At 43.0% G+C, this 20561-nt stretch overlaps 1 protein-coding gene and 1 long non-coding RNA gene across 7 annotated transcripts in view; one reads left to right on the top strand and one right to left on the bottom strand.

Annotated features, from left to right (window-relative positions):
- Positions 1 to 14141, bottom strand: part of LOC110298106 — a 22101-nt gene extending 7960 nt beyond the window's left edge. Inside the window, exons 1-3 of one of the 2 annotated variants that reach the window (XR_002378348.1) lie at positions 13920 to 14141; positions 9877 to 9988; positions 3847 to 4125 (exon numbers count right to left, since the gene is read on the bottom strand). This is a non-coding gene — a long non-coding RNA (uncharacterized LOC110298106). Of the gene's footprint in view, positions 1 to 3846; positions 4126 to 9876; positions 9989 to 13919 lie in introns of those variants that run through there. The other variant, XR_002378349.1, reaches the window with a different exon arrangement.
- The window catches only part of Sv2b (synaptic vesicle glycoprotein 2B), a 180006-nt gene continuing 173013 nt past the window's right edge, over positions 13569 to 20561 (top strand). The window contains exons 1-2 of one of the 5 annotated variants that reach the window (XM_029479855.1): positions 14374 to 14645; positions 14851 to 14893. The gene's annotated coding sequence lies outside the window, so the exon portion shown is untranslated. Of the gene's footprint in view, positions 13963 to 13991; positions 14188 to 14373; positions 14646 to 14850; positions 14894 to 15118; positions 15321 to 20561 lie in introns of those variants that run through there. The other 4 variants (XM_021167119.2, XM_029479857.1, XM_021167118.2 and 1 more) reach the window with 4 other exon arrangements.

Below are 20561 nucleotides of genomic sequence, written 5' to 3'. Positions count from 1 at the left end.
TCCTTCTCCTTCTCCTTCTCCTTCTCCTTCTCCTTCTCCTTCTCCTTCTCCTTCTCCTTCTCCTTCTCCTTCTCCTTCTCCTTCTCCTTCTCCTCTTTCTTCCTCTTTTTCTTCCTCTTTTTTCCTATTATTTGTAAGTTAGATTATTTTCACAGTGTCTCCGATTTCCTGGATATTTTGTCCTGGATAATGATGATGATGATTATCATCATTTTAGATTTAACATCTTCTTTATTTGAGGTATCTATTTTTATATCTTGCATTCATTTCTTGATATTCTTTCTTCCATCTCTTGTACTCTGTTGGTGAGGCTTGCGTCTGAGGTTTTTGTTTGAGTTCCTACATTTTTCATTTCCAGTTTTACTTTAGTTTGGGTTTTCTTTAATGACTCCATTTCTACTTTCAGGTCTTGACCTGTTTTCTTCATTTCACTCCAATCTTTGTGTTTTCTAGGTTTCTTTAAGGACTTCATTTAAGTATCTCTAACATATTCATTAAAGGCTATTTTGAAGTCCTTGTTTTGTGTTTCAGCTGTGTTGTACTTCTCAGGGCCTACTGTAGTAGGGTTACTGGGTTCTGATGGAGACATATTGTCCTGGCTGTTATTGACTCTGTTTTTCTGCTGGTGTCTAGGCATCTGGGTTTGAAATGATTGTAATTCTAGGTGTTGATACCTGATCTTGTCTTTGTTGGGTTAGTGTTCTATCCCTTGCTCTATGTTGCCATTTCTGGATCTTAGGAGACTGTGGTGGGTATGTGTTTCCTGGGAGGAAATACTGGAAGGGGGACCCTACTAGGTGTGGCCACTGAGGATCCAGGATAGAACATGTTTTTAGGTATTAGGGGCCGACAGAAAGGAGTGAGGATGTGCAAGAATAGTGGGGCTGAGAAGGTCTATAAGAAGAAGGAAAGCTGGGTTTGCAATGCGGATCTGTGGATTCTCCAAGAGATAATGTCAGAAAGGGAAGGATGGTTACTATAAAGATGGAGAAGAGCTGGGCATGGTGGCACACGCCTTTAATTCCAGCACTTGGGAGGCAGACACAGGCAGATTTCTGAGTTTGAGGCCAGCCTGGTCTACAGAGTGAGTTCCAGGACAGCCAGGGATATACAGAGAAACCCTGTCTTGAAAAAAACCAAAAAATAAATAAATAAAAAAGATGGAGAGGAGACTGAAGAGTTTGCAATGGTGGACAGGAAGCAGAGTAAAGGTGGATTGTCTATCTGACTCCTGGTCAGCATGGCTAACAGGCTTCCAGGTAAAGAGTGACTGTAGGTATTGGTGGCTGACACAAAGGGGTGGGGTGAGGGAGGAAGGCTGTCTGTGAAGTTGCTAGGGGATGGAGGCAGAGAGGGAAGACAGGATTTTGCAGGTGGACTGCTACAGGGCTAGGAGTGAGTTTGGGGAATTTGTAATCTATTTTAAGTATTGCAACACAAGAATCTCTGCAGGTGATATGGTGGGGACAACCTGGGAGCAAGGAACAGCCCCTCTTAAAATGATCTATGCCTGTTACCCAAGTTAACCCAAGTCCTGCTGAATTTCTTCATTCTTAGACCAACATAGTTTGCAGTAGAGTTATCACCAGAACATAGGCTGTTGACATTTCCTCTGTGGAGATGGACCTAGAGATAATTGTGTTAAGTGAAATAGGCCAGAATTAAAAAAAAAAGACAAATGCCACGTACTTTGTCTTATTTGCCGAGTCTGAATTGTATGCATGTATATATGTATGTCTGCATGCTTGTATGATATGAAAGTAGAAAGGGAACTATGAGTAGGGAGAAAAACATCTAAAGGGAGGGAACAAAAGAGGAAAAGGAAGTATATATCACTTGAAAGCACAAAGAGGAGCTATTTAGGGGGACTGAGAAGAGTGGAGTGGTGAGGGGGTGGGAAACAGGAAGAAAACAGAGTGACATGTTTGTATGAAAACATCACTATGGTACCCATTGCCTTGCAAACAAACAAGCAATTGGCACGGCAGTGCTCACACTGTCACAGGCTCTTGCATTTAAAGGAAGAACTTGTCCCAAACACTTTTGGATAAGAGGGTCAGCCAGTGATACCCAGCTGGTCATCTATTTCCCTTTTATTGCGAGAAGTGAAGGCAAACCAAGTTCCAGGCATGTGGCTTTAGTGTTACAAGCTACCCCGGCACACATTTCCCATTTCTAAGCCACAGGATTCCCCACGACCTGAGCATCTCCCCCAGGAAAACAAAATGAGCCTGTGCAATGAACTGTAACTATTTGCAACTATGAATTATGGAGTTATTAATGCGGGAGATCCAAGCTTAGTTAAATTAGCTTGTAAGTGGCATCCGATCTATAGAGATTCGGTTTGATCAGGCTGCTAGTCTAATTCATAGCTAAACTGCCTCCTATCTAACTTTCTCTGCAGGAGCCGCCATTAATGAATCTCCGAGGAAAATCTTAATAAGCCAGTGAGTAAAAGTATTCTAAATCACATCCAAAATGGGTTAAACAGGACAGGTTTCATGCCTGTAAACCTGTGTAGCCTTACATCTCCTGGCTCCCTTGAGGTCCACTTTTAAGAAGATGAAAGCAACTAGGAATTTAGTCTTTATATGCTATTTTGGAGGATGAACGATGTGCTAAAATGAAGGGGAACCAATTGACAATCCTTATCTCTTTAGCAGCCTTTCTGTTACCACTTATGGCACAATATATTGTTCGTGATTCATCTGCTCTCTCTCTTTCTGCCTTTTCTGTTCTCTCCCCATCTCTGTCTCTGGTGGTACTTGGAATTGAAGCCAGGGCCTTCCTCAGGCTAAGCAAGTACTCTACCATCAAGCTACATCCTCATCCCTGTCATCATTTGTCTAGTCTCTATATTATATATTATATTATATACTATATATTGTATATAATATGTTATATATTGGACAAATGTATACATGTATGTATGTATTTGACTCCTATATGTAGTCTTCTTATATGCTCATATTACATGAAATAGAGAAGTAATGAGATGGTTGCAATGAATGATGGCTTTGAGCTTGTGGATGCACATTTGCCTCTGACATCTTGTAATGCTGTGTGGACAGCTCTTGTGCCCTGCCTCAGACCCTCTCTGTATATTAATAGTCATTGGTGCAGGTATCAGCTGTATGCAAGAACCCCTGCATTCACTTTAGTTAAACAGAGTATTTTTTTTTCTTTCTGCCCCAGGGCATTTCTCATACTAGATGAGCCACACTCAGGGAGAATCCACCATTTGATCATCTGGACACTTGTGCATAAAGAAAAGTTAACAGCACACAGTGCACCCTTTGACTGATGTGGGGTGAAAGCTGGCATGTCAATGCTTCACTCTTCTAACCCCTGGGCAACATTTCTATGTCATGTTTTATATGTTTCCTCAGAAATTTCCTGCGAGGCTAATGCTCACTTGTTGACAGGAGTGACTAGTGGAATAATAAGCTCTTAACTGTGCGTTCCTTCCTCTTCTATTTCATCCTTGAGAGTATACCTACCCTCGCACGCCGAGTTCTGCATGCAAAGGCTACGCTTTCAGGGGGAAAATCGTCAACGGCATTTGGCACTGGGAAGTGTCTTGGAAAGCAATTCCTCAGGATGGAATCTGATGCGAGCCCACTGCCTTGGAGGCATTGCACTGTGTCTGTCACTGAGACTTTCTGGGATGGAGAACTGTGATGAGGAGCAGGTGCAAGAGGAAGCAAGGGTGTGGATGGAGGAACCTGGGCTAAGGCAGCAGCCTTCGTGGGGATGCTGGTCCTCACCATGGCTTAGAATGGCTGCCAGCAGCAAGCAGAGTTCTCCACTTCCTCTTTCAAAAGCAATGAACCAGAGATAGGCCTTCCAGGAGTGGTTCTTTATTTAGCCAGACCCTGCAAACCTTCTAAAATCAATCCCTGTGGCAAAGAAATGCTGTTAGGCTTGAGTTTCTGAATAAGTCATAAGCAAGGGGGCTGGTTTACCTTTGGAGTTGCTAATCACCAACCTTAGGTCAGTAATGGGCTGCACACAGAATTTACATCCTTCTAAACTCTACAGTTGCTGAAGAAGCCTGGATTGGATGGAGTATAGATTCTCTGAACTGTGTCTTCATTTCTTCATGGAACATATTCCCTTTAGAAACTGGAAACACAAAAATGACTATATATAAAATTACATATTAGGTTTACCAAAACAACCCTGTTTTAATATTAATACATATATCTAAAAATGTTACAATGAAGTTCATTTCTTTATGTATAACCAAATATTTAAATACACATTTCAATACACATTTTAAAGAATATATATTTATATTATAGCTGGCATTGAGTTCCTACAGTATACCACAATGACTCTTGTACCCTCATTTTCTGGCCTCTTCATGGTCATTCTACAGGACATGTCCTCATCCTGCCCCACAACCTATACGGGTTCAGCAATGGTTTTACAAGTAAAATTTCTTGAGATAGGTTGCCAAACTTCTGATCTGGATGTATAGGTGTTCTGCCTGCGTGAACATCTGTGTACTATGTGTGTGCCTGATACCTAAAGAGGCCAGAAGAAGGTATCAGAGCTCCTGGAACTGGCTGTGAACTGCTATGTGGGTCCTGGGAATCAAACCAGGATCCTCTGGAAGAAAGGGTCTTAACTGCTAAGCCATCTCTCCAGCCAGCCAGCCACGTGACCTCTGCCCTCTCTCCAGCCAGCCACGTGACCTCTGGAGCTTGTTTTATTCCTCTGTGAGTCTCTATTCTTAGTTCAAAAAGGCAAGGGGACTTACTTTACAATGTTGCTGTGAAGACTAAATAAACCAGAACATGCAAGTAGTTTAGTACTGTGCTGGTATGCAGTAAGTACTTACAAAGGTCAGCTGTAATATAAGTGTATATTTACAAATAGTCATGACAAATACAGAAGTGGATGCTCACAGCCATCCATTGGATGGAGCATAGGGTCCCCAATGAAGAACGGACTCAAGAAGCTGAAGGGGGTTGCAACCCTATAGGAGGAACAACAATATGAACTAACCAGTACCACCAGAGCTCCCAGGGACTAAACCACCAACCAAAGAAAACACATGGTGGGACTCATGGCTCTAGCTGCATATGTAGCAGAGGATGGTCTAGTCAGTCATCAATGGGAGTAGAGGCCCTTGGTCCTGTGAAGGGGAATGCCAGGATCAGGAAGCGGAAGTGGGTGGGTTGGTGAGCAGGGGAAGAGGGGATGGGATAGGGGGTTTTGGGAGGGGAAACCAGAAAAGAAGATAACATTTGAAATGTAAATAAGGAGAATATCTAATAAAAAAAAAGAAAAAGAAACACAGAAAAACAAAAAACAAACAAACAAACCAACAAACCAAAAAATAGTCACTGAAATATATATTTAAATTAGTTTTGCTTAGCACATAAGCAAGTGCGATTTATTGTGACATTTTTATGTATATCATTATCAAAATATAGTTTATTTTTAACACATGTTCGATGACATTGCTTGTAGTCATTTTTGTGTTCCCTATGTCTGAAGAGAATAACGATGCATTCAGTTAGTAAATGAAGACATAGTAGACATATAGGCAGTCTGTACATACCCGGAAGGGAGGGTTGTCATGGAGAGGTATAGTGGGAACCAGAACCCAGGGAAGGTTTCTCCAAGAAGGTAGCATCTCATCAGGAGCTTAGCTGACAAATTGGCTTTTACAGCCAAGAGCTCCGACAGCATTGGGAGGAGAAGGTGCATTTGGGAAGATGTACAAGAGAGAATAAGTAGGAAATATAAGGAATAGACCGATGTGTCAGCACTTTGGAACTAATCTATGTAAGAGCCAGTGTTGTATGGCTACAGGAGTGATTTTGTGGAGAGAATCCAGGCTTTGGATTCTAGTAGGATGTGCCCTTCCATCTCATCAGCTACTACTTGAAGATCATCTGAGCACTCTAAGCTTTTTGATCTCTAAAATAAAAATGGTGTGTATAACCACCTGCAGGCTTTTTGAGATAAGCAAGAACACACATAGACTACCTTTCAGTGGCAAGCACGATGTTTAAAGGTGCCTGTTGAGTTGATTGCTCCAGCAGACATTATTGTTGGGAGCATCTTTATACAGGGCAGTGGCATTTTAATGCTGATGATATGGAAGCATCACACTTTATACAGTTGATACAGTTTAGGATGAACATGAAGCCTGTCAGCAGTTGTCAGGGCATGGACATTGTCACTGCCTCCTCTAGTTGACTGGGAAGCAGGAGAAGGTAACAGGAACACTGCCTATCCCGAGCTGAGACCTTGTACATTCCCTTCCTCTTACTTCTGATTTCGTATTAAAAATCTGCAGACCATGGCTTTATTTAGAATTTGTTTGATTTACCTTCAGTATTGGGCTATATTTCCTTCCTAGAAATCGACTCCCAGGCATGGAGAAATAGCAAAGATGGTAAGAGCTTGCTGTACAATCACAAGGACCTGATTCTGAACCAAGAACCCATGCAAAAACAAACAAACAAACAAACATCAAAAAGCTGGACATGAGGGCACACTGTGGAGGCAGACACAGGTAGATCCTGGTGCTCGAGGGCCAGCCTCATGAGCCTGATCAGTGCGTCTCAGGCCAATGAGAGACCCTGTTTCACAAAACAAGGCAGATAGTGCCTGTTGAAGGGCCTGAGGTTGACCTCTGGCTTCTGTACATATCCACAGGCAAACACGTGCACCTCAGAGTGCATGCGCATATGCTCTCACATGCGTACATGCAAGCACACACACCTCCCCCCAACACTCTAAATCAGAGCGAATTCTGGGTCTTTTACTATCTTAAATGCCTCCCTGGCAGTACATGGAGTGGAGGAGATTCATTCTCCTAGAAAAACCACAGAAGGGATTAGGATCACATTTCTGTTAGTCAAAGGCCTACAGCATGAATCCCAGGACTTTTCAGAGTGTGGTGGCCTCTGCTACACTTCAGCTGTCACTTGTCCTTTGCAGCCAGGAGCTAGAAGCTGCCTGGTGGCCTGTGGCCTCTCACCTGTGTCTGGCCTTTTGTAAAACACAAACACACTGTAGCTTTCCTTATATCCACCAACGGTAACTTTTGATCTTTTAAGCAGAGTTTAAGTTGTTGCTATACTTACATTTCAAAAGTGAAATGACAAAATAAGCATGCTTTCTGAGACATACTCATATTAATGAAATAAATTGTCACACTTAGTGATCTTCTGTGAAAGGAAGATGCTGACAATCGAATGGACGCTTGTGTTTATTTCAGAAAATGGGGACGGGAACCTCAATTGGGCATGTGCATTTTGTGTTCTGGCTATTGAGGGATAGGAAAAACTAACTTAATTTCTACACTAGAATTTTGGTGAGAGATGTGCCTCAAATTTATAACAAATTTTTTATGCATTTGACTCAAAGCAGATCACAAGAGTCTTTTAAAACTGGTATCTCATTAGATTCTTAGTTAGACACCAGAATTCTATTTCTTTTCCCTTAAAGAGAAGGCTGTTCTCAACATTAGAGACCATAGATTGTGGGGTCCTTACCACTGCAGGTTTGGGGTCCAGACAGCTTAGACATCTCTCTGATTTCACTACTTACTATTATTCACACTTTGACAGGTTACATAACCTGCTGGAAAAAGCTGCAGATCTCATAAAAATATCTTGAAGGTTGAAAATCAGCAAGCTGGTTCTCAATTCTGGGTAATGTTTAATAGATGGCAACAAGCCATTCATCTCATGCCAAAAATCTACAAAAATCATATGCCAAAAAATGGATAAAAAATTCTCCAAAAATCCACTAGAAATGGATTAAACAATAAAGGTGGTGTTGGAAACATATTGGAGGTCACCTGAAGCACTGAGGACTAGGTAAACTAAGTTCCAAGCCGGAAGATCAAAGAGTTGAAGTCACTCCTTTTTCTCTTAGGAGTATCTGCTGAGGTTGAGTATATGTTGGAGGCCTGGCTTGCTGTCGGCAGAGGAACTGCACTGAAGAAACTTTAGAATAGTGCCAGGTGCCACGTGTTGGTTTATGATCAGAAGTACACTCAGGGCACTGGCACACAGGGAGTCTGTTGAATGCTGAGCTGTGATAGGCTAGGTGGAGTCATAAAAAGGCAGATGGAAATATGTTGTGACTTCATGTGACATGAAGGAAAGCTTTCTCTGGAGGATCAGTCCTGTGATAAGCTTAGTGAGACAATTAAAGCAGGATGCATCTGTGTAAAAATTTCTTAAACATAGAATAGATCTGTAGAGACCATGAGTTCTGATTTTGCTATTCTGTCCTGTCTTTGTCTGTCTTGCAGGTGTGCGCACACACACGCGCGTGCACACACACACACACACACACACACACACACACACACACACGCTTATATTTTTCAAACCCTACTTTAATAAGGGTTCTCAAATGCTTCAACCTTCCTTATAGCTCAATGACCAAAGATATGAGAGGAAGATATTTAATAGAACAAGAGGGATGTGGACCTGTTTAGAAGTAGTTCCTTTGGAGTGATTCCAATATCTGTTGTTTGCAGTCCATTCCACTAGCAAAACAACAAACATGAATCAGCAGTAGCGGCTTGATCCAGAAGAAACTGCAAGGCTCCATGACACAAAGCAGCTGGACCACCGGCAGAAGTTCTTTCTCTCTATGAAGTGATGGCAAGTAAAGAACAGAGAAGAAAGCAAGGCAAACCAATGGCAGAGCACCGTCCACTGTCTGTTGGGTTATACTTATTCTCTTTCCAAACATCATGGGTCCTCTCGAAGCAAAACACCATGTGCCCTCTCACCAGGCAACTCCCAGACAAGTACCACGTGTCTGTTCTCAGCAAGACATCCTCCCATTCTCTCATAAGACAGTTTGCAGAAAAACATCATATGATACAACTGAGTCTCCAATGAAACCAGAAATTTCTACTACTACTACTACTACTACACACATACACATACACACACACACACACACACACACACACACACACACACCACAAAGACTTTGTTTTTTGAGACAGGATTTTTATCCTTGAACTTGAAATCCTCCTGCCTCAGCCTCCTAAATGCTAAGACTACAAGCATATTGATAAAATAAATTAGAATTTTCTAAGATTTTGGGATTGCATTCAAGAAATAATTGCTAAACACAATGTCATGAATTTTTTTGTACGGCTTTTATGATTTTAGCTCTTGTAGTTAGGTCTTTAATTTATTATGAGTTTTTATATGTGATATAAAGATCTAATTTCATTTTTGAGATATTTTCTCCAGTAAAAATTTTAATATTCCTATAATCATTTATTTATCAAGTTATTTATTTACAGACATTCATCTTATCTTCTTATTTTTGTTCTCTTTCCTTTAGTTCATTAAAAAGATATTATCAAGACTGGTAAGATGGCTCAGCAGTTAAGAGCACAGGCTGCTCTTCCAGAGGTCCTAGGTTCAATTCCTAGCACCCACATGGCAGCTCACAACTGTCTGGAACTCTAGTTCTAGGGGAACTAACACCCTCACACAGGCACACATGCAGGCAAAATACCAATCAGTGCACATAAAATAAAATAATAAATAATTTAAAAAGATAGCATTATTTGGAGCTTGAGAGAGGCTCAGAGGTTAAGAGCACTTGCTGATCCCCTGATCCAAGGACCAGGGTTCAATTCCTTGCACCCCTATGGCAGCTAACAATGGTCTGTAGTTACAGTTTCAGAGGATCTGAAACCTGACCTCTGAGGGCACTCTCTACTCATGTGGTAGACAACACACCCATACACATAAAATAAAATGACAATAAGAACCACTATTCAGACAGAATAAAATATCCATGGAAGGAGTTGCAGAGATAAAGTTTGGAGCTAAGACGAAAGAATGGGCCATCCAGAGACTGTCCCACCTGGAGGTCCATCCCACAATCAGGCACCAAACGCAGACACTATTGCATACGCCAGCAAGATTTTGCTGAAGGGATCCTGACATAGCTGTCTCCTGTGAGGCTTTGCCAGTGCCTAGCAAATACAGGAGTGGATGCTCACAGTGATCTATAGGATGGAACACAGGGCCCCCAATAGGAGCTAGAGAAAGTACTCAAGAGCTGAAGGGGGTCTGCAACCCTATAGGTGGAACAACATTATGAACTAATCAGTACCCCCAGAGCTTGTGTCTCTAGCTGCAAATGTAGCAGAAGATGGCCTAGTTAGCCATCATTGGGAAGAGAGGCCCCTTGGTCTAGCAAAATTTATATGCTCTAGTACAGGGGAATGCCAGGGCCAAGAACTGGGAGTGAGTGGGTAGGGGAGCAGGGCGGGGGAAGGGTATAGGGGGACTTTTGGGATAGCATTTGAAATGTAAATGAAGAAAATATCTTTAAAAATGTGGGAAAAAGAATATCAAGAAGCCCTTTAAATAAATAAATTCAAAACTAGAAAAAAAAAAAAAAAAGAACCACTATTTAGGCACATGGTATTGGGTTAAGTGTGTAATGGATTTTAGGCATATTGCCCTCTACCCCTTCTCTTCTCACTCTTCCTTCCCCCAGTAGTGCCCTATTCTTCCAAATAGGTTTTAATGCTTATTTTTTTGAGGTTGTCCGTTGTCTTTCATACGTTCATGTATATGGAATCTACTACATGTACTTAGGGTCGTTTGTATGAGCTAGGGTGGGAGCTTATTTACCAGATCAAGAACAACTTTGCATCAGTGACACCTCTGAGGAATAGGGACTCGAGCAGAGCAGCAATTATCTGCTGATAGCTCCCCGGGGAGCTATTATCTAGGAAGAGTATTTCCATTCAAACTATTTTTCTTTTGTAGCTCACAAAGCCAGTATTTCCCTTTGACTTCATCACTGAAATAAATGTCAATCTAAATATACACATCTAAAAATTTGAACTAGGATTTACATATGAGGGAAAACATTCAGCGTCTCCCCTATACAGCTTTATGTCTACTTTCATGTCACAGATTCACATGGTATTTGATGTGTCTATATAAAACTAGACACCATAAACGAGAGAAAACATGACATTAGTCTTTCTGAGGTTGACTTAATTTGATCTGATTATCTCTAGTTGTATCCATCAGCACATAGATAGGTAGGTCACTCATGAATCTACTTTAGCCTTTGTCTTATTTAAGGTTTTATTGCTGTAAAGAGACACCGTGACCAAGGCAATGCTAATAAAGGAAATGTTTACTTGGGGCTGGCTTACAGTTTTAGAGGTTTAGTTCGTTATCCTTGTGGTAGGGAGGTATGGCAACGCACAGGCAGACAGGGTGCTGAAGAAGGAGCTGAGAATTCTACATCTTGATCCACAGGCAGCAGAAGGAGACTGGGTGCTACACTGGGCATAGCTTGAGCAGAAGAGACCTCAAAGCCCATCTCCACAGCAACACACTTCTTCCAACCAAGCCTCACTTCTTAATAGTACCACTTTCTATGGCTCGGCATTCGAACACACCATACAGGGCATCTGCATAGCTTCCTAATTCTCTGGTATGTGTAGGTGTTCATAAATGCCTTGAATTACTAAGGAAATTACCTGGATTGTCCTTTCAAGTTCTCACTCAATGGAATACTATACAGCAATAAAAGGGCGACCTATGCAATGCCACAGATGAATCTCACAGACATTATTTAGAGTAAAAGAAGTCACGTACAAAAAAATACACATTGTATTATTCTTTTTATATATAATTAAATAACAAAGAATAAAAATAGCAGTTATATCTTGGGACTGACAAGTATTGGCTGGGAAGGAACATAAAGATATCCCTGGATGCTGGAGTGATTTGCAATCCTGATATAGATGGTGGCCATGGAAACACACTGAGCAGACACTGGTACAGTGTGCCCTGTCTGTGTGTGGCAAGCAACAGAGGCATGCCTTTCCAAGAGTTCATTCTAATGGGAAAGTCATTATTGACAACTAACATCGGTAGTGCATTGATGCTGTGGACATACAGGGTAGGGAGAACATAGGAAGTTCAGAGATGAGGATTCAATGGCTCCGCTGAGAACAGTAAAGCATCTAGTTGGGGAAGGGGTTAAAAAGAACCTGGAGGAAGCATCAGTATACTCAGTGGTCAGGAAGGGAGAGAGTGGGTCACATCTGAAGACTTAAGAGCTGGTGAGGGGCTCGGTGAGTAGAATGCTCACACAGCATATATGTGACTCTCTCTGGGTTTGATTCCAGCACTACAAACAACTCGGTGTGATGGCACAGGCCTGAAATCCAGGCCATCCTAAGTTACACGCTGAGTCCGGGCCAAACAAATTAGTATGGCTGGGTAGAGGGGAAGGGATCAGGTGAAGCATGGAAGCTCTTGACGTCAGTGGGGAGACACTTTTGTTCACTCGATGAGGAAGAAGTGTTTCTAAGGACAAAGGGAAGCCAATGGCCTGGCTTTAGTCAGGAAGGAATCCAGATTAGACTTACACCTTCGGGAACGACTCTGGGAGGGGAACTAGGGAAGCCCTTGCAAGGTGGTTCAGGGTCAAGCCCAGGCTAAGAAAGAGGTGGAGAGCTGGGAGAAGGCTTCTGTAGCTCGAGGGGGTGATAGAAGTGAAGAGCTTGGGGTGGCAGAAGTGTTGAATGGAGAAGAGGCAAGATTCTTCTCTTTTGCCTCCACTTTGACATAATTAGGTACAATGGTTGGTTTTGTTAACAACACAAACCTACACACATATGTGAAGAGTAACTTCAATTGGGAAAATACCTTCATCAGATTGCCTGTAGGTAAGTTTTGTGAGGGCATTTTTTTTTTTTTTAAATTAGAGACCGATAAGGGAAGGTTCAGGTTACTGGGAATGGTGCCAGCCCTGACCAGGTAGTCCTGAGTTGAATAAGAAAGGAGACCTAACATGCCAGTAAGCAGTGTTCCCCCATTGCCTCTCCCCCATTTTCTGCCCTAACTTCCCTCAATGGATTGTGCTGGTGATATGTAAGTTCAGTAGACTCTTTCCCCACCAAACTGCCTTTGGTCATGGTATCGTTCTCATAGTTATCTTTTTCACAGTTAGAAAAGCAATTAGGGAAGGTACTTAGCAGACACTGCAGAAGACTAGGCCCCTGTACTGTTGTTTAATTTGGACTTTGAACTTCCAGGGTGACTTCGTTCATGACTTTATTTCCTTCTAGAAGGAACCCTATGCTTTGGGAAAGTCTTCCCAGGCTGGCTGCATTGTGTTTGTGAGCCGGGTGTTGGGGTGTGTGTGTGTGTGTGTGTGTGTGTGTGTGGCATTGGTAAGAAGGAAACAGCTAGAGCCTTTCTCCAATATATTAAACCCTCCAAATTTTCCTCATCCCCTCCCACTCCGGACCCTCCACTGGCCAAGCAAGCTCTTTTTCAGTTCCAAAGGAGTTAAGACCAGAACGATTTGTCAACATCTATTATCTTGGGTAGTTTGGGGATGGCATAATCCGAGGACCCCCCCCCACCCCGTCCCCCCTGTCCAAGACCGAGCTTGGGGACAGAGCTTGGAGCCTTATGCGCCTTGGCGCCTTAGGTGGGAGGGTGGAGAGACCAAGATATTTATAGTCAGTTGGGAACAAACCTAATAGAATAAGAAGTTTGCAGGTCTGTACATCCGCAAATCCAGAAAGGGCGGGTCCGGGGAGTGGGCTCTGGCTCCCCTCCAACCTATCCCGAACTCCTCTCCTTGGATCTGAAAGGGAGTTAGAAGCAAAGAGCTTTCCGCAGTGAACACAGTGCCTGGACTAGGCTCTGGCTGATCCTTCTAAATAGACTCAGGAGCCCCGGGAGGGCTGGGGTGCTGCAGGGTGCTGGGAGCGCGCTGCACAGAGGCTCTGCACAGCGGAGGCAGCGGCGGCGAAGGCAACAAGGGCGCGGCGATGCGCGATGCAGGTGTGCCCTAGGGAGAGCCTGCCTTGGTTGGGATCCCTAACCGCGTTAGCCTGAGCTGCCGCCCAGACGTACGGTGTTCAGCTGCTGACCGGCTCGCTGCGGATTTTCCACCCAGGTAGGGGACCGCGATCCTCGCGGTGGTGCGGGGCTCCCAGGCCTGGCATGCTGAGACCCGCGCTGGGACCTCTGGGTGCGGTTGTTGGGAAAAGCCTCAAAGGACAGCAGAGTTGGAAAGCAGCGCACCGAAAAAAGGAGCACTTGCTGCTGCCCCAGGCTGCGCGCTTCTTTGAACGTGGCCTTCCCCAGGACTTGGAGTGAAAGCACATGAACTATTGGCGCGGTAAATAGTTTCCCAACTTGGGCTACTGACATTTATAGCTGCTTTCCACATGCTTCTTGGACATCCCTTTAGTTCAACCTTACTCTTCGTAGGCTGGCTTTTTCTCAGAGAACAGATTAAATACGTGCCCACACCTGCTGGCTCTGGACTGGGGTTTGTGAGTGTGTGTTTCTCTGTGTGGAGGGCGCCCTCCGCGGGCGTGGGAGCCGTTTCTTAGGGACTCGGGTTTTTTTTTTTTTCCTGGATGGATTTTCAGCGCAAGGAAAAGAACATGATTTGTTTTGCAGGGATGGGTGAGCAAATGCCGTTAGCTAGGGAGGAGCAAGGCGCTGCTGTTCCCTCCGCAGCAGACCAGTGGTAGATTTCTCATCTGTCGGGTGCAGCAGATCCAGCTGCCCCAATGCTTTTATCTTTTATCCAGAAATTGCAGATGCAAACAGGCTCGGCTCCGTTTAAAGGTAACTTGATGCAGATGTGTTGGGTAAGGTAGGGTGGGGCGCTGTGGGATGCTTGCTGGTTTCTAAGCCTGTTTGGAAGGTGAATGTGGGTGGCTCTGGGTCTCAGGGAGGGGCAGTTGAGGGGTGAGAGGTGTGTGGATGGTGGGGAACTAGACATTGCAACCAGCTTGGCGGTCTCTTCTATGCTTTCGCTTGCCCTTTGCAGAAGAGGCGACTTGTTCTGCTTGCTAGAAGATGCAGTTGATATGGTGAGTGAGGCACAATCTGCGTCTTCCCTGAGTCAGCAAATACTTGCCCAGCGGTTTTATGTGTCAGAGGTGGCACTGATCCTTAGGGATGAAGAGGTGATGGAACCAAAATCCTAATGTGGCACAAGCTCGCACCCGGTGGGGGGACAAACACCTGTAGTAAGGAGGTGTGACCAGTTCGGGAATGGCGGTGTGAAGAGTGGATGGTTGCAGAGAGGAATAGGGAATTATCTTAAAACGAAGTCCCCAGGGGGCTTAGCAGAGATTGTTTTTGTTTCTTGATCCATTGCTCTTGAATATCCTGCAACCCTCTCCCATTCCATCACCATCACGGCTGATGGGAAGGCAGAGCTGATGTTTGCAGAACAAGACTAGTGTCAAGGAGGCACTCTGAAGGCTGCACTGAGGGCGAAGCACACCAATGCAGGTCCGGCTTTTTACTTTTGTTCTCTTGATAAGTATTTTCTCTAAGTTTCAGGACAATGGAGTATTGAAATAGCTTTTCACAAAGGCAGGGACTCTTGAAATTTCTAAGGGAGTTTCAGAGCAGATCAACTTCTGGGACAAAAAGCAAACATTGTTGGTGGGTTATTGCTTTTGCCAGAGGTGTGCCTTGCATGCATTTTGTAACTGAAAGCACCAGGTGTTTGAACAATAACCTGGCACACTGTGGGTAGTGTGGCCTTGGCTGCTCTAAGAGAGCTGGTCTTTGGCAAGTATCTTAGCCTTTCTTTGAGCCTTGATTTCATCATCTGTAAAATGGAAGCAATGACACTGTCATGATAAGTATGTAACACACACTTAAAAGTATTTGTTCATTGTTAAACAATCACCATATAGTAATCATTTGGCATGAAGTTGCTATTTAAGTTTGTTCATTGAGTTCCTACCATGTGCCAGGCACTTCTCTGTATGTGGCAACTGTCGCATTGAGCAAACTCTGTGTATGTGTGTGTGTGTGTGTGCAAGTGTATTACTGAACAAATAAATAAGTATTTAGTATATTAGCCCAGGAGCTGAGATGGAGAAAAATAAAATAGAATAAGAAACATGAAGAGTGTTGCAAGTTTTGGAGTGGGTTTGGTATCTATCTATTTGTCTATCTGTCTGTCTATCTGCCTGTCTATCTATCTGTCTGTCTGTCATCAACTCTATCATCTATTTGTCTATCTCTTTCCTATCTATCTATCTATCTATCTATCTATCTATCTATCTATCATCTATCTATTACCAATCAATTAATTTACCTATCAACATCTCTATCATCTACTTATCTCATATCTATTATCTACCCATTTATCAATTATCTAACTATCTATCATCTATCTATCTATCTATCTATCTATCTATCTATCTATCTATCAATCTATCTATCTATCTATCTATCTATCTATCTATCTATCTATTATCAATCAATTAATTTACCTATCAACATCTCTATCATCTATTTATCTCATATCTATTATTTACCCATTTATCAACTATCTATCTATCTATCTATCTATCTATCTATCTATCTATCTATCTATCTATCTATCCTTCTATCATAATCATCTCTATCATCTCTCTGTCTATCTCTTTCATATCTATCATCTATTTACCTATCTAATCTATCATCTATCTCTTTCATATCTATGTACTATCTTTGTTGTCAGAGAGATAGTTGATAATGAGGGTATTTTGACCAACTCTGGTGAAAGTGAGGGAGAAAGCCAGGCAGTATGAGTAGAGTAACAGAACCTGCAAAAGTCTGAGACAAGAGACAAACACATAAGAGAACAAGAAAGAGACCCAGGAAGCCCAGTTGTGTGAATGAGGGGGATGGTGGTGAGAACTGTCTGAGGATAACATGAAAAGGTCATTGCTGTCTTGTTTCATGATTTCTGTTTATATATTTGTCGCTTAAGATACAGCACTGACTTCTTGTTTAAGGACTTGGCTGAGTTCCTAATCTCCATGTTTAAAAGAAGGTTGTTTGGTAGGAAGTGGTACTTGGGCAATTCAAAACAGGATCTAATGCAGCAAGCCAGAGGGATACATCTCTGCAAGGCAAGCTTGGTGACTCTGATTCCTCGCCCCCAGATGGAGGACCGTGTTTACACTTGTTTCTTTTCCAGATGAACCAGAGTCACCTTTAGTGAACAGTCCAGCAGGTGTTGTCCCCACTAGCTCATGTTCTCTTTTCTTTGGCAAGAATCTCTGTGGTTACGGAAAGGATTGGGATCATTTGGAAATATACTGACCTTCAGTGCACGAGGGAGTGCACTTATGTATGGCTGGATGGTGAATTTATTTAGGGCTTCCATCCAAAAGCTTAATATAAAGATCACAGCTTGCTGCTTTGTCCTTTGGAGAAAGCAGTATTTGGGGGATCTGAGGACTCTATCAGCTCTTTGTGGTGCAGTAAGCCTACTGCAGTGTTCCATGAGTGAAATGGGCGAGGGGGAGATTGATGGCTGAAAACCTTGTGAAAGCATCTGTGAAATAGGATGTGGGGAGGCTGGGTCAAGGTCAGGGTGGCTGGCCATCACCCAATTCATCTCAGAAGAGAGCATTTACTTCTGTGCATTTTTCTCATCCAAGGTCTGCCTCTCAGTTATACTCTTTAGCCTCAGAAACCTGATCTGTCTCTCTGGGCTATGTCAGAATAGCTTTGTTCCTCTGCATGCCACGTTATTGATCCTCAGTGTTGGAGACAATTTGTTCTATGGCCAGTGTATGTAAGTCCTGCAGACCCCCCCATTCATGACGTCTAAGCTACAGAGAGCAGAGCTGCTTAGAGACCTACCTGAAGAACTGGTCACACACTTTAAGGTTTGTCTTAAGAGAGTACAGAGTAAACTACCCTCAAACTCAGTGACCTTGAACAACTAGCATTTATTATTTTCTCTCATGTGTATGGAGTGGCCAAGAGATCTGTCTGAGTTGTACTTGTTTGATTTCTGCTGTGCCTGTTCATGTGACTTGGCTCTGTTGATGGAGAGTTTGAAAAATGGCTGCTTTGGGATGACCTGAATTGGGATGACTTGGGCTCTGACCATGCTTGTCCCTCATCTTCTCCGTGTATAGCTGGGCATGTTCACATGGCAAAGGCAGAGAACCAGGAGAAAGTGGAAGTGTATGGGCTGGGCATGTAGCTCAGTGGGTAGACTGCTTGCCTAGCATGCACAAAGGCCTCAATTTGGTCTCCATTACCATATAAACTGGGCATGGTGATACATGTATGAAATCTCAGCAGTTGAGAGATGGAGGCAGGGTATCAGAAATACCAAGTCATCCTTTGCTACATAGCAATTTCAAGGCCAACCTCAACTATATAGGATCTTGTCTAGAAAATAGAAGAGAAAAAGAAGGAGGAGAAGGAGGAGGAGGAGAAGAAGAAGAAGGAAAGAAAAAAAGAAAGAAGATGAAAGTGTGCATGGTCTCTCTAAGTCTAAACTTATATAGCTGACGTACCATTCTTGATCCCCATTTATTAACAAAAGCACTATACAAGGAAGCCCATGTGAAGGTGTAAAGAAATAGATTCCACTTCTTCAGTTGATCTTACCCAAAAAGACCGAGGAACAATTATATTCAGTATTGCAAAGAGCAGGGTACAGTGAGGGGAAGAATTTGGAATGTGTGGTTCATAGTACATTAAGTTCCCTTGTGCATGGAGAGGAGAAGTGTTCAGGAGCCCCTAGCTGAGGAGCTATTGACAGTTGACAGGGAGTCAGTTTTCTTTAAGGGTGTGGTTCCCATAGGTCATCTGTGCTCTAGTGGATGGCCCTGCATCGGAAATCACATGGGCAGCACACATTGGACTCAAAAGATAGAGAAACACACACACACACACACACAAACAGAGAGAGAGAGAGAGAGAGAGAGAGAGAGAGAGAGAGAGAGAGAGAGAGAGAGAGAATGAAGTAGGGAGGGATTGGGTATAGGCATTGGAACTGAGCGTAGTTAGGGGAAGAGTCAGGGGTGAATATGATCAAGATACATTGTATGCATGGATATAAGTCTCAAGGAATTAACAAAAATACATTAAAAACTAAGTTCCTGTGGCTAGATCTCCTTTCTCTATTGACCCAGTTTGGATGGATAATGCTTATAGACTGTCTTTTTTTTCTGTTTTTATATGCATCTTTAGACAGTCATTCACTAAATCTTGATTGAGTGGTCTTTAGTTCCAGGCATGTCATAGGCAGGACATGCAGCAGTTGAGCATAGTGCAAGTTCTACCTCATCAAACATCCATTCCAGTCAGGGAGGCAAATCTATAAATAAATACACGAGTATGTGTGTGTTGTGCTAGGCACCGAACAGGGAAAGGAGGAGGGAGATATTTGAATGGTGTTGGGAAGGCACTACAAAGTAAGGGGTGGGAATCAGGTAACTGATTGGACAGGTGTGAGAGAAACAAAAGAGTGAGCCGCTATAGACTGTTCAAAGCAAGGCAAACGAATGCAGAGGTCCTGAAGCAACAGAGTGCTGGAACATTTCAGGAACGGGAAGTAGGACTCTGTCGAAAGGACAAGATGAGAAACAGCCAGCACAATAGTTGATGGTATCAGTGAAGTATCCTGAAGTCAGTCAGTTCAGGGCTTCGAGTGGACTTGGGCTTTGACAGAGATGGAAAGTCCCTGGACATTTCTGAGTACTGGCTGCTTTATCTGATCTATGTTCCATGGTGATCGCTAGAGCTTTAGAGCTTAGGCTAAGGAATTCAGTCAGGGTGCAACCTCTGTGATAAGAGGTAGAGATGTGGGAAGAGAGGATGGTGGTCTGGATCAGATGGGATGGGGGTTGTGATGCTGAAAAGCAATCAAGTTCTGCATATATCTGGGGGTAGAGCAGACACGATCTGTAATGAGTTACACTTTAGGCACGAGAATAGAGGATTCATTATTTTGAGGTAAGGGACAGGATAGATTAGCCATTACTGCTATTGAATATGAGCCTCGGGATAGTCAGTGGAGAAGTCACGTTGACAAATGTTTTAAGAGTTCAGAGAAGAAACCCAGGACGGAGACTTAAGTTCCAACAAAGCCAGCAAGGTCTGCATTTGTCCCCTCAGTGAGCTGAGTCACTGTTATGTGGCCAGGGTCCAGATTCTGCCAGCATGTGCTCAGTGACTGTCTGTGGGGTGATTGAAAAGAACAGTTTCACTAGAGGAAACTGTAAAAGGCTTGTTCTGCTGGACCTTGAAGTGTAACTCCCTGAAGAGGTCCCACTTCTTCTCAAGGTTTCATGGGAGACTTACTGTAGAACTTGGGGAATGAAAACAGGCTTTAAATGTGAGGGTTTCAATTGCTTATGTCTTATAGAAAGAAACACGGATCAACAAGGCTGGAAAGAGAAACACGTGGAAACCAAAAAATAGCTCAGACTTTAAAAAAAAAAAAAAAGGGAGAAAAAAAATCCTCCAGGGAGAAGTGGCTGAAATTCAGGGGTGTGATGTTCTTGGATTATTATTGTACTGCTTTTAATTTGAGATGAAGCAGAAGCAGTAAGGAAGAATTCTGGAAGGAGGAGAAAGTTATTTAAGTCAGCTTATGCTGAGTGAAAGCATGTCACCAGCTTACTTGAAAAATCCCACTTCTACAGTATCTAGCACAATGTGTTTCTGTTTATAAAAGGAGAGACATAGGCAGTCTTTATTATTGGAAAATGAGAAGGTTGG

Source organism: Mus caroli, chromosome 7 (assembly GCF_900094665.2).
Source record: "Mus caroli chromosome 7, CAROLI_EIJ_v1.1, whole genome shotgun sequence".
Lineage (NCBI taxonomy): Eukaryota > Metazoa > Chordata > Mammalia > Rodentia > Muridae > Mus > Mus caroli.
Note: the sequence above shows the minus strand (reverse complement) of the source record. Positions and strands in the feature narration are given on the sequence as shown.